The sequence below is a fragment of the Mangifera indica genome, chromosome 20 (genome assembly GCF_011075055.1).
Source record: "Mangifera indica cultivar Alphonso chromosome 20, CATAS_Mindica_2.1, whole genome shotgun sequence".
Taxonomy (NCBI): domain Eukaryota; kingdom Viridiplantae; phylum Streptophyta; class Magnoliopsida; order Sapindales; family Anacardiaceae; genus Mangifera; species Mangifera indica.
The window spans coordinates 6,286,926-6,303,941 of NC_058156.1; the positions used below are offsets into that span (position 1 = coordinate 6,286,926).

Below are 17,016 nucleotides of genomic sequence, written 5' to 3' on the forward strand. Positions count from 1 at the left end.
GGAGTCTCAAATCTTACGAAGATATATTTCTTTAAGAACTTCACCACAACCCTAGCATCATTGGATGGACTTGCTAATGCCTCAACCCATTTAGAAAGATAATCTACAACAACTAAGATATATTTATTCCTATAAGACGTAGGAAATGGTCCCATGAAGTTAATGCCCCACACATCAAAAATTTCAATTTCAAGTATACTGTTTAAAGGCATTTCATTCCTTCTTAAAATGTTTCTAGTGGCACCTATCATATATTAGAACAAATTTCCTCGCATCTTGAAAAAGAGTTGGCCAATAGAACCCGCTTTGGAGCACCTTAGCTATTGTCTTGGTGGTATTAAAATGACCTTCACATTCAAGAGAATGACAATAGGTTAGAACACTTTCCATCTCATCTTGTGGTAAGCATTGTCGCACAATCCTATCAAAACATCTTTTGTAAAGCAGTGGCTCTTCCTAATAATAGTTTTTTACCTCTCACAAGAACTTTTTCTTTTACTGGTGATTCATCTCTAGAGGTAATACACCATATACAAGATAATTCACATAATCTGCATACCATGGTACTACCCAATAGGATATATCTAAAAGTTGCTCATTTGGAAAAGAGTCATCAATAGGTAGACTTTTGTCAAAACCTTCACACTTAACTTGCTCCAAACATGACAAATGATTAGCAACAACATTTATAGTCCCCTTTTTATCCTTTATTTCTAAGTCAAACTCTTGAAGAAGTAATATCCATCTAATCAACCTTGGTTTTGCATCTTTTTTATTTAAGAGATATTTAATGGTTGAATGATTTGTGTAGACTATGACCTTGGACCCTACTAAATAAGACTTGAACTTATCAAAAGCAAACACAACTGCAAGAAGTTCTTTCTCAGTGGTGGCATAATTGACTTGTGCTTCATTCAAAGTGTGACTGGCATAGTAAATTGTATAATCCTTTTTATCTTTTCTTTGCCCCAAAACTACCCCTACAACGAAGTCACTAGCATCACACATTACTTCAAAAGGCAAACTCTAATCTGGTGGTTGCATAATAGGAACTGAAATCAATGCTTCCTTTAACCTACAAAAAGAATCGAGACAATGTTGGTCAAAGTTAAAAGGAACATCTTTAGCAAGTAAATTAGACAAAGGTTTAGCAATTTTTGAAAAATCCTTAATGAAACTCCTATAGAACCCAGTATGGTCAAGAAAACTTCGGACTCCTTTTACTGATATTGGTGGAAACATCTTCTCAATTACTTCTACTTTTGCTTTATCTACCTTAATCCCCCTTTGTGAGACTCTATGCCCAAGAATTATCCCTTCTTTCACCATAAAATGGCATTTTTCCCAATTAAACACTAAATTGACCTCTTCATACCTCTGTAAAACCTTAAATAAGTTAAGCAAACAATCATCGAAAGATGTTCCATACACAGAAAAATCATCCATAAACACTTCCATAATTTACTCAACAAAATCAGAAAATATAGATATCAGACATCTTTGAAAGGTAGCAGGTGCATTATAAAGACCGAAAGACATACGCCTATAGGCAAATGTGCCATAAGGGCATGTGAAGATGGTATTTTCCTGATCTTCTGGGTGAATGGGCATTTGAAAGAATCCCAAATACGCATCTAGATAGCAAAAATAAGAATAGTTTACTAGTCTCTCCAAAACTTGATCAATGAAAGGAAGAGGAAAGTGATCCTTACAAGTGGCACTATTAAGCTTTCTATAATCAATACACATCGTCCACCTTGTGACTGTCCTATTGGTATTAAATCATTATTCTCATTCTTGGTAACAGTCATAACCCCTTTCTTTGATACCACTTGTATTGGACTTACTCATGAGCTATCAAAAATGGGATAGATAATCCCTGCATCCAACAATTTAATGACTTCATTTCTCACTACCTCTTTCATGATAGGATTCAATTTTCTTTGATGTTGAATGGTAGGTTTGAAATCATCAAGCATATAGATGTGATGCATGCAAATGGTAGGGCTTATTCCCTTGATTTCATGAATGTTATAACCAATGATTTTTCTATATGCTCTAAGTTCCCTAAACAACTTATCTTCTTGTTCATAATTTAATTCAGCATTTATAATCACAGGATAAGTAGAATTATGGCCAAGAAAATCATACCTCAAATTAGTAGGAAGTGGTTTAAGATCTACCTTAGGTGCATCTTTCGCTTTAAGAGAAGGAAGAAAATGGTTACCTATCTCGAGTTCTTCATACTTGAAATTCAAAATGGGAGCAACCTTAGGATTTGCTTCCATAAGCTGAGCACAGGCTGTAATTTCCATATTTTCATCTTTGATTGAAGCTCCGTGAATAATGCACGACTCGAGTGGATCCTCAGGGTATTTCTTGATAAAGACTTCTTTCACGTAATCATCAATAATGTCAACCCTATAACAAGAATTCACAATATTAGGTTGCTTTGACATTCGAAAAACATTGAACTCTACTTTCTCATCTCCAATCTCAAAAGTGAGTTTTCCATTTTTAACGTCAATGATTGCTTTTGCTGTGGCTAAGAATGGTCTTCCCAAAATAAGAGGAACTTGAATATCCTCTTCTATTTCCAAAACCACAAAGTTTACGGGGATATAAAATTTTCCAACTTTAATTGGCATATTTTCCATTATCCCTGTAGGATACTTTATGGATCTATCCGCCAATTGCAAGGTCACTGTTGTAGGTTTTAATTCTCCAAACTCCAATCTCCTGTAAATAGATAAAACCATTAGACTTATACTTGCACCAAGATCACATAAAGCTTTTTCAAAAGATTTTTTACCAACTACATAAGGAATAGAAAAACTCCCTAGATCCTTAAGCTTTGGTGGTAGCTTATTTTGTAAAATGGCACTGCATTCCTCTGAGAGAGCTACCATTTCAAATTCTTCAAGTTTCCTTTTATTTGAGAGGATGTCTTTGAGAAACTTGGCATATGCCAGCATTTGAGTTATAGCCTTCATAAAAGGAACATTGAGATGTATCTGCTTGAAAACATCCAAAAACTTTCCAAACTGTTGATCAAGCTTTGCCTTTTAGAACCTTTGAGGAAAAGGCAAAGGTGTTGAATATGTTTTGGATGGAACTTGCTTTTTAGGGGCTTATTGGATATTCCCCTCAACCTTTTTCTTCAATGTATCTTCTTCACTAGACTTTTCAACGTCCTTTTGCTCATCAAGCTCATTTTCAACCTTGCCTATAGGTTCACCTAATTGTTTACCACTCCTGGTGACAATTGCCTTGCAATGCTCCCTTGGATTTTAAAGTTGGCTAGGTAGCTTTCCTATTTCCCTAGAATTGGAAGTACTTGCTTGTTGGCCTAATTGTACTTCAATAATCTTATTATGTGTGGCCAATTGATCCACATTTGTAGTAAGTTGTCTAATTGCTTCATCTTGAGCATCAGCCTTTTATTTTTAGGCAAGAATGAAATTCTCCATCATCAATTCTAGATTTGATTTTTGCTCTTAAGGAAGCTGAGGATGATGTAAAGGTTGGGGGTTAGTATTTCTAGCTTGGAACCCTAGAGGTGGCTGCCTAAAATTCTAATTTGGGTTAGAAGTATTGGCTTGGTTTGACCATGCAAAGTTTGGGTGGTTCCTCCAACCTGGGTTATATGTATTTGAGTAAGGATTACCCTGTCCTCTTTTGTTGTAATTAAGAAAATTCACTTGCTCATTTGTAGGCTCATATGCATAGTGGGTACCCAATTGGCATTCAAAGCTTACATGATCTCCTCTATAATTCTCACAGCTAGAAGTTCTTACAACCTTCATATCTAATCTCTCCAATTTCTTTGTCAATGCATCCAACTTAGCATTAACCATAGTAATTCCATCCACTTCATGTACTCCTAAATTTTTTCTTTGACTAGCTCTATCATTAGGCCATCGATAACTGTTAGAAGCCATTTTTTCAATCAAGTGCAAAGTCATGTCAGATGTTTTACCCATTAATGACCCATTAGCAGTTGCGTCCAAAATACTTTTCAACAAGTAAGAAAGACCATTATAGAAAGTTTGAACAACTAACCAATCAGGCAAACCATGATAGAGACATTGTCTTTATAGATCTTTGAACCTTTCCCAAGCTTCATATAAAGACTCATCATCCCTTTGGTAAAAAGTGGCAATCTCATTTCTCAATTTAACTGTTTTACCAGGTGGAAAATATTTTACAAGGAAAGCTTCAGAAAGTGCTTGCTAGGTAATGAATGTACCAAGTGCCCTGGAATCCAACCAAGCTATTGCCCTATCCTTTAGTGAAAATGGAAATAGCCTCAATTTGATTGCATCTTTAGAAACCCCATTCATTTTGAAGGTGTCATATATTTGAGAGAAACATGACAAGTGGACATGTGGATCTTAATTTTCCAACCCTCTAAATTGGTTTGTTGCACCATCTGAACAATAGAAGGTTTAATCTCAAAATTGTTAGCAACCACAACAGGCCTCACTACACTAGAATAACCATCATATGCACTAGGTACAACATAATCATGAAGAGCTCACTGATTGTTGATGTTATCTTCCATGGCAATTTTTTGTCTTGCTCGTCTTTCTCTTCTACCTCTTCTAAAGGTTCTCTCGATTTCTGGGTCAAAATCCAGTAAGTTTTAGTTTATTGATTATGTATATTAATTGGCAAAAATACGAATTGATTTATTTTAACCGTTAATATTTATATTGCAGTATTGGATATATAAGACGCTGGACACCTTATATGATTAGGTTGATATGATTGATATCCGTGAGTCTTCATGAATGTTTAGGTGGTGTAGATGGGATGCCCTTAGTTGGAGTCATATGGGCACTATTTTCACTGGTGATCCGGTATGTAATTGTTAATTAATCAGTCGATTGATTTATTGAATATTGCAATTACTTTGAGTTTTATATCTTTATGATTAAGATGATGTCATATTCCTGCTTTGTCCGTCACCGATGGAGGAGGGTTTACCTTAGTATGCTGGCATCCGTAAGTGAACCAGTTTGTCGGATGCTGATTCCTCCTCATCATCTTTGATGCCTTTCGTGATAGGAGATGAGGCTTCTCTAATCTCACGACATTTAGATATACCTGTTGAAACTCTTGGGACATTTGAAAAGTCTATTTAGCCTCCTGTTATGAAGCAACCTTTATGTCCCCATGCAGTTCAGGGCCCACAGACCACAGACCTTCTTAAGGTTAAGGACCGTATTACCCATCTTGTCATCGAGGAGTGTCCTCCATCAGTATCAACTGGTATTTCCACATTAGATGTTGTATTGGTGCACTAGGGTGCTATGATTTTACGTGAGATTTCTTATTTTTGCAACTATATGTCTTCACAAATGACTTGATTACACGATAATGTGTCCTCTCAAGTGGCTTGATTAGAGGATTGTCTGACTTGTTAAGAGGACATCGTCACGCGTACATGTCCATCCCCAGTTGATCAAGTTGTAAAACCACATCTCATTTATTACTTATAAAAATTATATTTTGTTATTACTCTGACAATTATATTAACCTCGTATAGGATAAGTACAATGATATCAGGACGACCTCTCCCATTGACAAGTCAATACTATCCCATCAGCCACATGAGGTCTGTATTTAATTTCAAAAATATATTTAATGTTAAATGTTGTTACTATATTATAATTTTGTTTTATATGAAATGTCGTTGATTAAGTTATTATTACTATTACATTAGGGTAGTCGCCACGAGGGGGCATCGGTTGGCCTTTCTTTTACATCACTTGTCCAATTTGAGGTATGTCACTTATCGATGGAACTCTATTTTTATGAGTGTTTTGTTATCGATTAATTCATTTTATATATTCGTATAGGGTCTTCCTCATAAAGTCCTTTCGGTTGGATCTCCAGTTGCTTTAGATCCTCCACTTGAGGTATGAAAATTATTATAGATGCTATATTTTATATGAAATATCATTTACCATTTTGTTCTTTTCATGCATATAGGGGACCCGTATTGAGGTATTATCGATCGAGGGTTTTCCCCAAACACCTTCCTCGGAAGTTGAGGTTATGTTTTTTTAAGAAATGTCATTAATCGATTTGTTTTTCTAGTTATAAGGTTTATTTAACAATGTTTTGTCTCTTTTTCAAGATGAGCGGTTGTGGTTACTTCTGATATCTTGAGCTCCAGTTAAAGGACAGTGGATATTAGTTCATAGGAGGAGGACTTACAAGAGGACGTTTCCGATGTAATCCATATTGAGGTATATCCATTATACTTAATATATAAATATTCATATATACTGATCACTGAGATTTTCAAAACTGCAATTTTGCAGTCCGTTAAGGGGGCACGAACAGTGGACTTGATGAACGGTTGTGGTTACTTCTGATATCTTGAGCTCCAATAAAAGGTAACACTAATCAATTAATACATAATTGTTACGTAGGATGAAATAATGAATTAATAGTTGCATGTACTTGCAGCTGATTCGTACAACACATGGTTGGATCGTCTGAAAGGGTTTGTCGTTTGTACCCCGTATACAAATCCAATCAAAAGGAGAGCGAAATGATAGCTTAGGACCATTCCATCCTCTGCCTTAAAATGTGAGGAATCTTTCCTTACGTGGTATACCAAAGTTACAACTTTCGATGCATATGGTGATTACTTTATCAGGTCGAAGTCAAAAGATAGTTTTTGACGGATTGTGGTAGAGTTGCGTAAGTGGCTGATTGACGATGTGGGTTGTCTATACTATACAATTTGGTTAAAAGTTTGATATATTCGTTAATAATTAACACATTTGAAGTTGTTTATACCATTTCAGCATGTGGATTCCTTTTTGGCTATATTACGTTGGTACTAGGATGATCACCATTCGACTGTTTCATAGCGCTGGATGATTATCTACACATTCTTCGTAAGACATGTTAAGATGGCGAAAAGAGTTGACAAACCACACTGGATAGGGAGTTTCAGTTTTTGGGGCTCATCACGAGAATGGTTGAGGTAGCTTATTCCTCGGGGTTGTTTTACAAATCATGGGGGATGGTCGATAAGGTATAGTATAATAGTATTTTTATTACATTTTACGTTGAATTAGTTTATAATCAACTTTAATTTGTTACTGTTTATAAGTTTACATTCCTATAAACTTCGACTGTGCACATTAGGTGGCAGAGTTATGATTTCTATGAGTGATCGATTACGGTGTACGACTTGGAGGTATCGTACTTAGGGAATATGAGGTCTCTCGAGCAGTGGATGTGATCGTACACAACATTCATACCCGCATTATTAAAGGTGACGAGTTTCTAGACAGCTTCTAGGCAGACTCCACAATGTGATCCCTTCATGTTACATCGAGCGACGAATGTCTCTTAGCAGAGGGAAGGCTTCAATGACTGTGGTGTGTTTATATTACATTTTTTTTAGTGTTTGGCATTATCACGGAGTGTCGATTTTCCTTGAGAGTCGTCTACCTCTATGCGTCAATGTTTAGCATCGCAATTGTATTTTCACTGTATCGAGTAGATCACGGGTGTATATTTAGTTCACTCATTGTTTATTTATCGTTCTTCATATGTTTTTATGTATATAATTATTATATGTGCATATGTGTACGATGCACTTTATCTATCATTATATATGGATATGTATTTGATTTCATTTTTTTAATAATCTTGTCATGGAAATAATTATATGTGATTTGAGTGATGTTACTATCAAACATGAGATGAAATAAATAAATACTCAAATAACTTATTCCAACAAATATGAAATGAAGAAATTATTCACACTAAAATTATTACATCACATGTGAATACAATTACACATTTGAAACACTGAAGTACAACAATGATGAATCATATAACTAACAAAACTAAATATAAGCTTGTCAAAATCTCGACCCTTTACCTTTTATGGATGAACACTGCAGGGCAGAGCTTGGGACGGGTGTTGGGCTTTTACATTGGGTTTGTACATGTCCTGGTTCATGACAATGACTACAAATCCTGGGTGTAACATTTTCTCCTTACAAAGGACGTTGATTTCTATTGGAAAGGCGACCTGGATGATAACTATCGAGGACGGGGGGAAGAATAACTATTTCTTTTGGTGAATGCAACCATTCTGATTGGTTTCCAAGAGGATTGACAGGTTCCTAATATATTTCATGATAAAATTCGGTGTGAAAGAATGGATGAACCCATATATTGACATTTGTGAGCCTCATGTGTTGTGCAACAGCAATGGCATGCTTGCATAGAATAGGTGAAAGTTGAAACTTTCTACACGAACAAGACATTTCACCGAAGTCCATAATACCCATATATCTACCAAAACTAACAACCTGATACCGAGTATATGTAATTGGCCGACTTCTAAGCATGTAGACTTTGACAAACGACTGTTGATCTTCTTCTCCGTCCAAGGGGTGACAAAGTTAGGGCATTCATCTGTAATTTGAAAAGTTATTAACATATTTGTTAATGACCAAAACTAAGAGGAAAAAGTACATGATAAAAAACTTTTAATTATTAACGATTGGATACGTACTTGCATGGTTTCTCTTCTCGTAAAACAATTGTTGTATGGTAGCATAAATGAACTCGATAAGCATTGTGATAGGTAGGCCCTGTACATGTCTAAAAAGGGTATTAAATGACTCTGTAATATTAGTTGTCATGATGTTATATCGATGCCTCGAAAAGTGTGCTCTACTCTAACGCTCAAATCCGACCTCGCATAGACAAGCCCTAGCTTGAGGGTTCATCAAATCAAGAGATCGCACATAGCCTCAAATTCTGCTTCTGTGTATGATTTTACGGCTTTTTGATATGCACTCGCCACCTGCAAGGTGGTAAAAAATATGAGAACTTTATAATCCAAATGTATGAAAAAGATAAATATTTCAAAATTTTAGTACTTGTTTAAACACTTTATCTTTGAGTCTCGTTTATACTTTGCTCGCATGTTATACAAAAGATGATGACAACAACATCTATGGTGGACATTTGGAAAAACTTCAGCCATTGCAGAGTATATAACATGATGTCAATATGAAATTATCACCAGCTCGAAAAGGTCATGAATGCATTCTTTAATCTTCCTAAGAAACTAACATCATGTGTCGTGATCTTCTTTTTTACTAACACTGAAACCAATATGATATATCTGGTTATTACCATCAAGAGCCACCATAATGAATAAATGCCCTAGATATCGACCTTTAAGGAAAACAATGTCAATGAAAATAACAGGTCGGAGATATTCTCTAAATGCACAAACGAAATATCCTAATGCCATGAAAAAATTCTTAAATCAATGGTCATCGTCCATTTCAATAGTAGTAACGGTGCTCGAATTAGTACACTGTAGATTGTAGCAATAATCTGGTAAGAGCATAAATGATTCCTTCAATGAGCCCCTCAATGAATTTGAAGCCCAGTCTCTTGCTCGCTTAGCTTGTGAATATGAAATGTCAATTTTATACCAGTCAGTGATGTCCACAATTATTTCCTTAAGCCGATAAATTCGATCAATTAACATAAGCTTTGACATCATTAATTGACTTAAAGCTCGGGCCCCAACTTGTCTGTGATGTGACATGATTTGATCAGCTGAACATGTGTGGGTAGGATTCATTTGGTTGATTTGAAACACTTTACCGACTTTGGACTTGCTTGCATGTATATACAACTCACAATTTTCAGCGTTGCATTTAATATCCCATCGCGCCTTGTCAAAATTCTTGACCATGAATTGAAATTGTTTCAGTAAGGCAAACTGCTTTCACAACATCTTTTAATTATACTTTATTATGGAAAATATCACCAAGCTTTACACTATTCTCCTCTCAGATCAATCTGGTATCACCTGATGATGTTGATGGTTATAGAGGAAAATCAGGAAGCCACCTAAATGGATCAGTGGGGACATTGTCAAAAAATGGCTCAGAATAATTTCCATCACCTAAAATAAGATCTTTAAGCTGCAAATTATCCATGCCCTCGATAACATATGGCATATACTTAGGCTCTACCTTTTCAGAAGGAATATCGGACATATCATTTCCATTAAAGTCACCCTAGTTGAGAACCTTATCTTTATCTCCATAAGCCCATGAGTTTGCAATGTACAATGGGTTATTACTGAAATCAATCAAGTTTTCCAAATCATATTCTTTTTTCACCCCATTAATTTTTTCTTCATCTTCTTCCTTCTATCATTCAATTGGGGTACATGTAACAAAAACAGGAATACGTTCCTATAAGTACTGAGAGATATCAATAAGACCCTAGACATCCTCATCATTTTGGATTTGTACGGGGTAGTCGAGCTCAATTTTTCTTAGCTTCATTGATAGTTGAAGGTAGTTTTTTATTGGATCAATACCGCAAGACTCTTTCAAAAGTTCAATAAATCCCTCAAATATTGTTCCATGAGGAATTTTAATCAATTGTTTGGATCCTCTAACATATTTCATTGTGTTGTTGCCACCTTGAATCCATTCTCCTTAGTAACATACCGATGCATAACCATTCATTTTAATTATCAATCTTGCAATGACAAGTTTTTGGAAAAAATTATTCATTTATAACAAAAAAATCTGTAATAACTATGTAAAACAGTCTTACAATTATTAATATCAGAAAACCCCTCATATTTTTCTAATATTTTATTTAACCTCTTATAATTATTTAACAATTTATGTAACACTCTCGTATGTTATCTTGTATCAAAATGCATATATCTATTCTTAACATTCCATTTAAAATGTTTTTACAATGTTTAAGATCAAAATACCCCTTATATTTTTTTAATATTTTATGTAACCCCTTATAATTATCTAATATTTTATTTAACACTCTTGTATAATATCTTGTATCAAAATGTATCTATCTATTCTTAATATTTCATTAAAAATGTTCTTACAATGTTTAATATCAAAATATCTCCTATATTTTTCTAATATTTTATTTAACCCCCTATAATTATCTAACAATTTGTTTAACAACCTTATATGTTACCTTGTATCAAAATGTATATCTATTCTTATTTTATTTAAAACATTCTTACAATGTTTAATATCAAAATACCCTCCATATTTTTTAACATTTTTTTAGCCCCTCATACTTATCTAATATTGTGTTCAATACCCTCGTATGTTTTCTATTATCAAAATACATTTATTCATTCTTAATATGTTATTTAAATCTTTCATATATTATGTAATATGAAATACTCTCATGTTTTTCTTAACATTTCATTTAACCTCTTATAATTATCTAACATTTTATTTAACACCATTTTATGTTATCTTGTATCAAAATACATCTATCTCTTCTTAACCTATTATTTAAATCCTTCATGTATTATGTAATATCAAAATACCACTATATTTTTTAAATTTTTTTTACCCCTATAATTACCTAACATTGCATTCAATACCCTTGTATATTGTCACATATCAAAATACATCTATATATTCCTAAAATTTCATTTATAATGCTCTTACAATGTTTAATATCAAAATGTCCCTCATATTTTTATAACATTTTATTTGACCCCCCATAATTACTAACACTTTATTTAACACCCTTGTATGTTGTCTTGTATCAAAATATACCTATCTATTCTTAACATGTTATTTAAATCTTTTATATATTGTATAATATCAAAATACCTCCCATATTTCTCTAACATTACATTTAACCCCTATATTATTATTTAATATTCAAGTGCCCCTTTATATGGCATATAAACTAGATTTAACAAATAAAATTAAGTTTTTAGGTTAAGATTCGTATAAATACCTTTTTTTCATAAATAACCTTTTTTTTATTCGAATTCAAAAATACAAACTTCTTCCGTCTAAACGAACTCATACTAATTGATATTGAGTAAAAATGAGAATGAGAGTGAGTGTTTGAGTGATATGAGAAGTGTGTGTAATAAAAGTGAGTGAGAGGGTTTATATAGATGTGGTGAAAGGTAATTTTGGTATTTTAAAAAACGTTTAGGTCATTTTTGCTTAGGAATAGGAAAATTGGGTATTTTTGCTTAAGAATAGGAAAATTGGGCATTTTACTTAATGGAGGGGTAAAAAAGGTATTTATTATAATTTCCCTTGATTTAAACTCTGTCTTTTAAAATTTGAAAATATAAATAATTACAATTTATAATATTTGTAACAAAAAAGTAGTCATTAAATTTTCATGTTGATAGCTAATTATTGGTATATTTGTTACAATAATTTTTATTCAAAGCAATAAATTGCAAATTCTTGCTATACATTAATGTACTCCGCAACAAACAATTACAATATTTAGCTATGAATTAAACAGCAAATGGAATATATATATATATATATATATATATATATATATATGATAAAATTCATTATATCTATGGCAAATAATTTTTATATTTAGTTCCATTTTTTTGGTAAGTTTAATACAAGTTTATCAACGCTATGACAAAAACTTTTAATTTTTTAGTTACATAATGATCTTATCCATAACAAATGATATAAACTTTTAGCTAATGCAAGTAAAATATGCATGACTCACTTTTAGCTGCACCACTTCTAGCTACTATAAGCTACAATAAAATTACAATTATAGCCCTAAAATTTAGGTATGCAAATTGAATGTTTAGTTACAATGGAAGTCATGACTAGATATGGATAATGTTGTAGTGCCACTTCCAACCTAAATATGAGTTCTAACATCACCTTTCCCTTTGAGTGGTAAGTTCTCTTTTTTCATGAATCGTTTAACAAATATCCACTCTTAGATCCTTTCCATCCTAAAAGATCGTAGTTGCTCTTACACTAATTTGTTAAGAACCTAACAAACTCTATAAACAACTAATACTAGATTATTATGAACCAAGCAAATAACAAACAAACATATTTTTAGAAGAAAAGATTAGCAACCCAAATTGGTGAGAATAGATAGGGAATTTATATTGATTGAACTAGCTTTACAATGGATCATAAGAATGACTATTTCTTTACACATCAAACAATAACAAAAAGGAAAATGAAAAATCAATCATTTCCCCTTATTGGTTTAGCTTTCAAGAGGACAAAGTATCTCCCTAATTTGTCTAGTTGTTTGAGAGGCTAAACTCCTTCCACTTTCATTGTGTTTTGAGAGGCTGAATCTCTCTCTCATTCAACTTAAGCCTGTTCAAACAAAATCCAATTTCCTTTCCTCTCTTCTTCCCCCTAATCCCTCTCTTATTCCTCCCTATCATAACTAATAAGGAACTAAATTAACCAAGTAAACAATTTTTGTTGAAAATAAGGTAAATTGCCAAAGTCAAATGGAATCATTCCACAAACTCATGCCTACAACTAAGGAATTAATTCACCATATCATGCCCACAATTGATGAGTTAATTCACCAAATCATGCCTACAACTGAGGAGTTAATTTACCAAATCATACTCACAATTAAGTAGTTAATTCACTAAATCATGCTCCCAATTGAGGAGTTAATTCACCAAATCATTTTTTATCTCTATTTTCTTGTATATATATATTTTGCCTTGTATTTACGTTTTGATCATTAAAAATAAAAATATCAAAGATTATGCTGCTCTTCATGGAATCAGAGCAGTAAAACTTCTATGCATAAATAGCTTGATTCCTTGTTTTCTTGTTGATTGGATATGCAAGAACCCAAGCTTACAGTACAATTATTCCATTAATGTGGTAGTTGGGTATCAATCAAACTAGGCTCCAACAACTATCTCATGTGGCGGTCACAAATCCTTCACTTGTTTTGCGGTCTCAATGTGTTTCATCATCTATAAAAGGCCAAAGCACTATTTCCCACCCAAAGTATGCTCATTTCCCAAATTTTCCCCCGTTAATTTTGAAAATCTTATTTACCCACTCATAGAGCATTAAAATTAACTGAGTCTGTTAGTCATATTATTTTCCCCTTTTAAACCCTAAAAACTAACAATTTTCCCCTAACTTAAGTTTTCAAAAACTGTATTTCCCCCCTAGGGTTTCCAAACTTTTAGATCTAATTTTCTGACGACGATCGACGATTTCCAAACACCTACTCTTTCTCTTTGGCACCTCCTCCTTCCGATCGTGCATCTTTCGAAGTCGTGTGGCGTCGGCCTCAACGAAGACGAGGCATCTTCATTTTTGAACAAAGACAATTTGTCTTCATCAGAGATGAAGATGTCTTGTCTTTATCGACGACGAAGTCACACGGTGTCGAAAGATACACGACCAGAAAAGGAGGAGCCACAGAGGAAGAGTAGGTGCTTGGAGATCACCAATCGTCGTCGAAAAAATTGGATCTGAAAGTTTGAAAACCCTAGGGGAAAAATGCAGTTTTTGAAAACTTGGGTTGGAAAAAAATTGTTAGCTTTTAGGGTTTAGGGGGGAAATAAAATCTTAAGTTTATTTTTAATATTTTAGATAAAATAATGATTTTGCTCTTAAAATTGTTAAGTTTAACAGTCCATGGGTGGGTAAATAGGATTTTCGAAGTTAATGGGGAGAAACTTGGGAAATGAGCATACTTTGGGTGGGAAATCATCCTTTGGCCTCTATAAAATAATGGTGAAAAACTTGAAGCCTTTCTGAAAGATGGGATTGTGAATCTAGCTTATAACTTGTGATTAACAAATGATGGACTTCTTATTTCTTAGAACAATAAAAGAAGAAACCCAACCATCCATTATAGAAGATGCCACTATTTTAAAAGTGTGGAGTTCATTAGAAGTATAGTTGCAACAAACCACTATTGAAAAGGAAGGTCTTTTGAAAAACATGTTATTGACCATTAAAAAAGGATCAACATTCTTGGATGATTATATAAAAGAATTCAAATCAATCTGTTATAATCTTGCAGCCATTAAGAAACTAGTTACTAATCGTGATAAAGTTTTCTAATTTGCATGTGACACATCTCTCTAAATATATACCATTACATAGAATATACACCTAAAAAGACGTGTCTATTTAAAACTTTGCATGCATAACAATCATATCCAAAAACATGCACTATTAAAAAATAATCTATAATCCCAAAAGTACACTAGCGTATATCCATCACACACAGGGGTGTGTCAATTATTCCATACAACGTCTAACCCAGGCATAAAGGGTGTATCTTTAGGATAAGGCATATAGTTATGTATCCTCTGCTATACATATGTGTGTCCATTTCTAAATCTACATTTCTGTAACACTACCTAATATAAGGAGAATTTTTCCCTAAAAGAATATAGGCGTGTGTCATAGACACACATGCGTGTATAACAAATTTTTTAGAATTTAGAAATGGCTTTCCTAGCATTTACCAATCGCTTAATCTCTACTAAAACATCCCAAAAAATGTAAAAAAAAAAATCTAACTACAGACCATATGTTTTAGCATCACCAACAACACAAAATAAATCCCAAAATCAAATTCAAAGTCTAACCACATAATCTTAGTTCATACAATCAGATTCAAAATCTAATTACCATAATTCCCACAAAATTTTTAGACATCAATCCATAATTAGATCGTCATATAATATCATCCAAAAACTGTGAAAACCAATTATAACTAGAATCTTAACTATAACCAATCCACATATCAAGTCATTGACATGAGTAATCTTTTATAGGTAAATGCATTAAAAATGTGAATTCCATAATATATCTAGATTAAAATATCTCAAAAATCTACTCTAACATAATACAAATTTAGAAAACACACTTCTAACCTTTCCTTCATCTATTCGCTTGTCTTCACGTGGCTTAGATTGATCCCAAAACCTCCTCCTTATGCCCAAAGCTTCAGAATTTCACTATATGCTTTTTACTCTCTTTTTTGGATTTTGAAAAGTGTGTGTAAAATTAGCCTAACACGTTTCATGATAATTTTTATTTTCACTCCATACAACGATGCACGAGTGTACATCATTAACACACAAGCATGCGTGCTATTATACATTAAAGGCAAGTTCCAAAGTCCGTATGAAATGTATCCTTATCCAAAATTCAAACGTGCTGACGATGTATGAACGTGCATGTCCTCTAGACTGAGTCAAATATCCATCAATAAGCAAGAAAAGACTATTTTACCCTTTTTTACTATACACATAGGTGTGTGGCATTCCCTTACAGTCGTGTGTTGCCAATTTCATACTTATTTAAATATTCAAGCATAATTACACATATACAAAGCCAAAAGATGAAAACAACCTTAGATATACCTGCGGGTGTTACATCGCACGTGGACTAGAACCAAAATATGAAGGCTTCTATCTAGCCTTGGTAACCAAACCTCATTACCCTATATTTAACCAATTTGTGATTACTCTTCAAGGGTATGACTAGACTCTCGCTTCTTAAAAGGAAATCTAGGAGACTTTAATTCAAAAGGTAGAGGTTTCACTTTAGTTGGTCTTTATAACAACATAGGTTCAAGTATAAATAACTCCATGAACGAAGGGACAAAAGAAGCTGGGCAATGTCAAGACAAAGGAGATAAACCAACCTACCCAATTTGTGGGAAAAAGAATCATGTTGCCATCTATTATCTATATAGGTTTGACTACTTCTATAAATCAGAAGACCTACTGTAGGCCTTGATTGCTTTTATCTTGAACAATAATGACCTTTCTCTTTGCATGGACTTAAGAGCGACAACACACATGAACAATCATGCAGGTATGTTATCTTATTTAAAACCATATAAAAGGAATGATGTTAGTTATGTTGGAGACAAAAACAAACTTGATATAACACATTGGAAATGCATGTTTTGGAAAATTGAGTTTATAGTATGTTTTCATTGTTCCTAAATTGAATAAAGAACTTGGTTTTAGTAAGTAAAATCACAACTGATAACTCTTATATTGTTGAATTCATATCATCTGATTTTGTTATTAAGGATTCGAACAGTAGAACAATAGGGAAAGGGATATAAGCAAAGACAATTCTATGCTTTAGATTCAAGTTTTCAAGAAGCTTTATCAACAATAAAAGA

The 17,016-nt window shown here is 33.3% G+C and overlaps 1 non-coding gene and 1 pseudogene across 1 annotated transcript; one reads left to right on the forward strand and one right to left on the reverse strand.

The window, feature by feature from the left end:
* Positions 1-1,847: 1,847 nt before the first annotated feature.
* Positions 1,848-3,983, reverse strand: LOC123204819 (annotated as a pseudogene).
* Positions 3,984-4,071: 88 nt separating this feature from the next.
* LOC123204967 lies at positions 4,072-4,178 on the forward strand. The gene has a single exon (XR_006499653.1). It is a non-coding gene; the product is annotated as a small nucleolar RNA R71 (small nucleolar RNA).
* Positions 4,179-17,016: the final 12,838 nt, after the last annotated feature.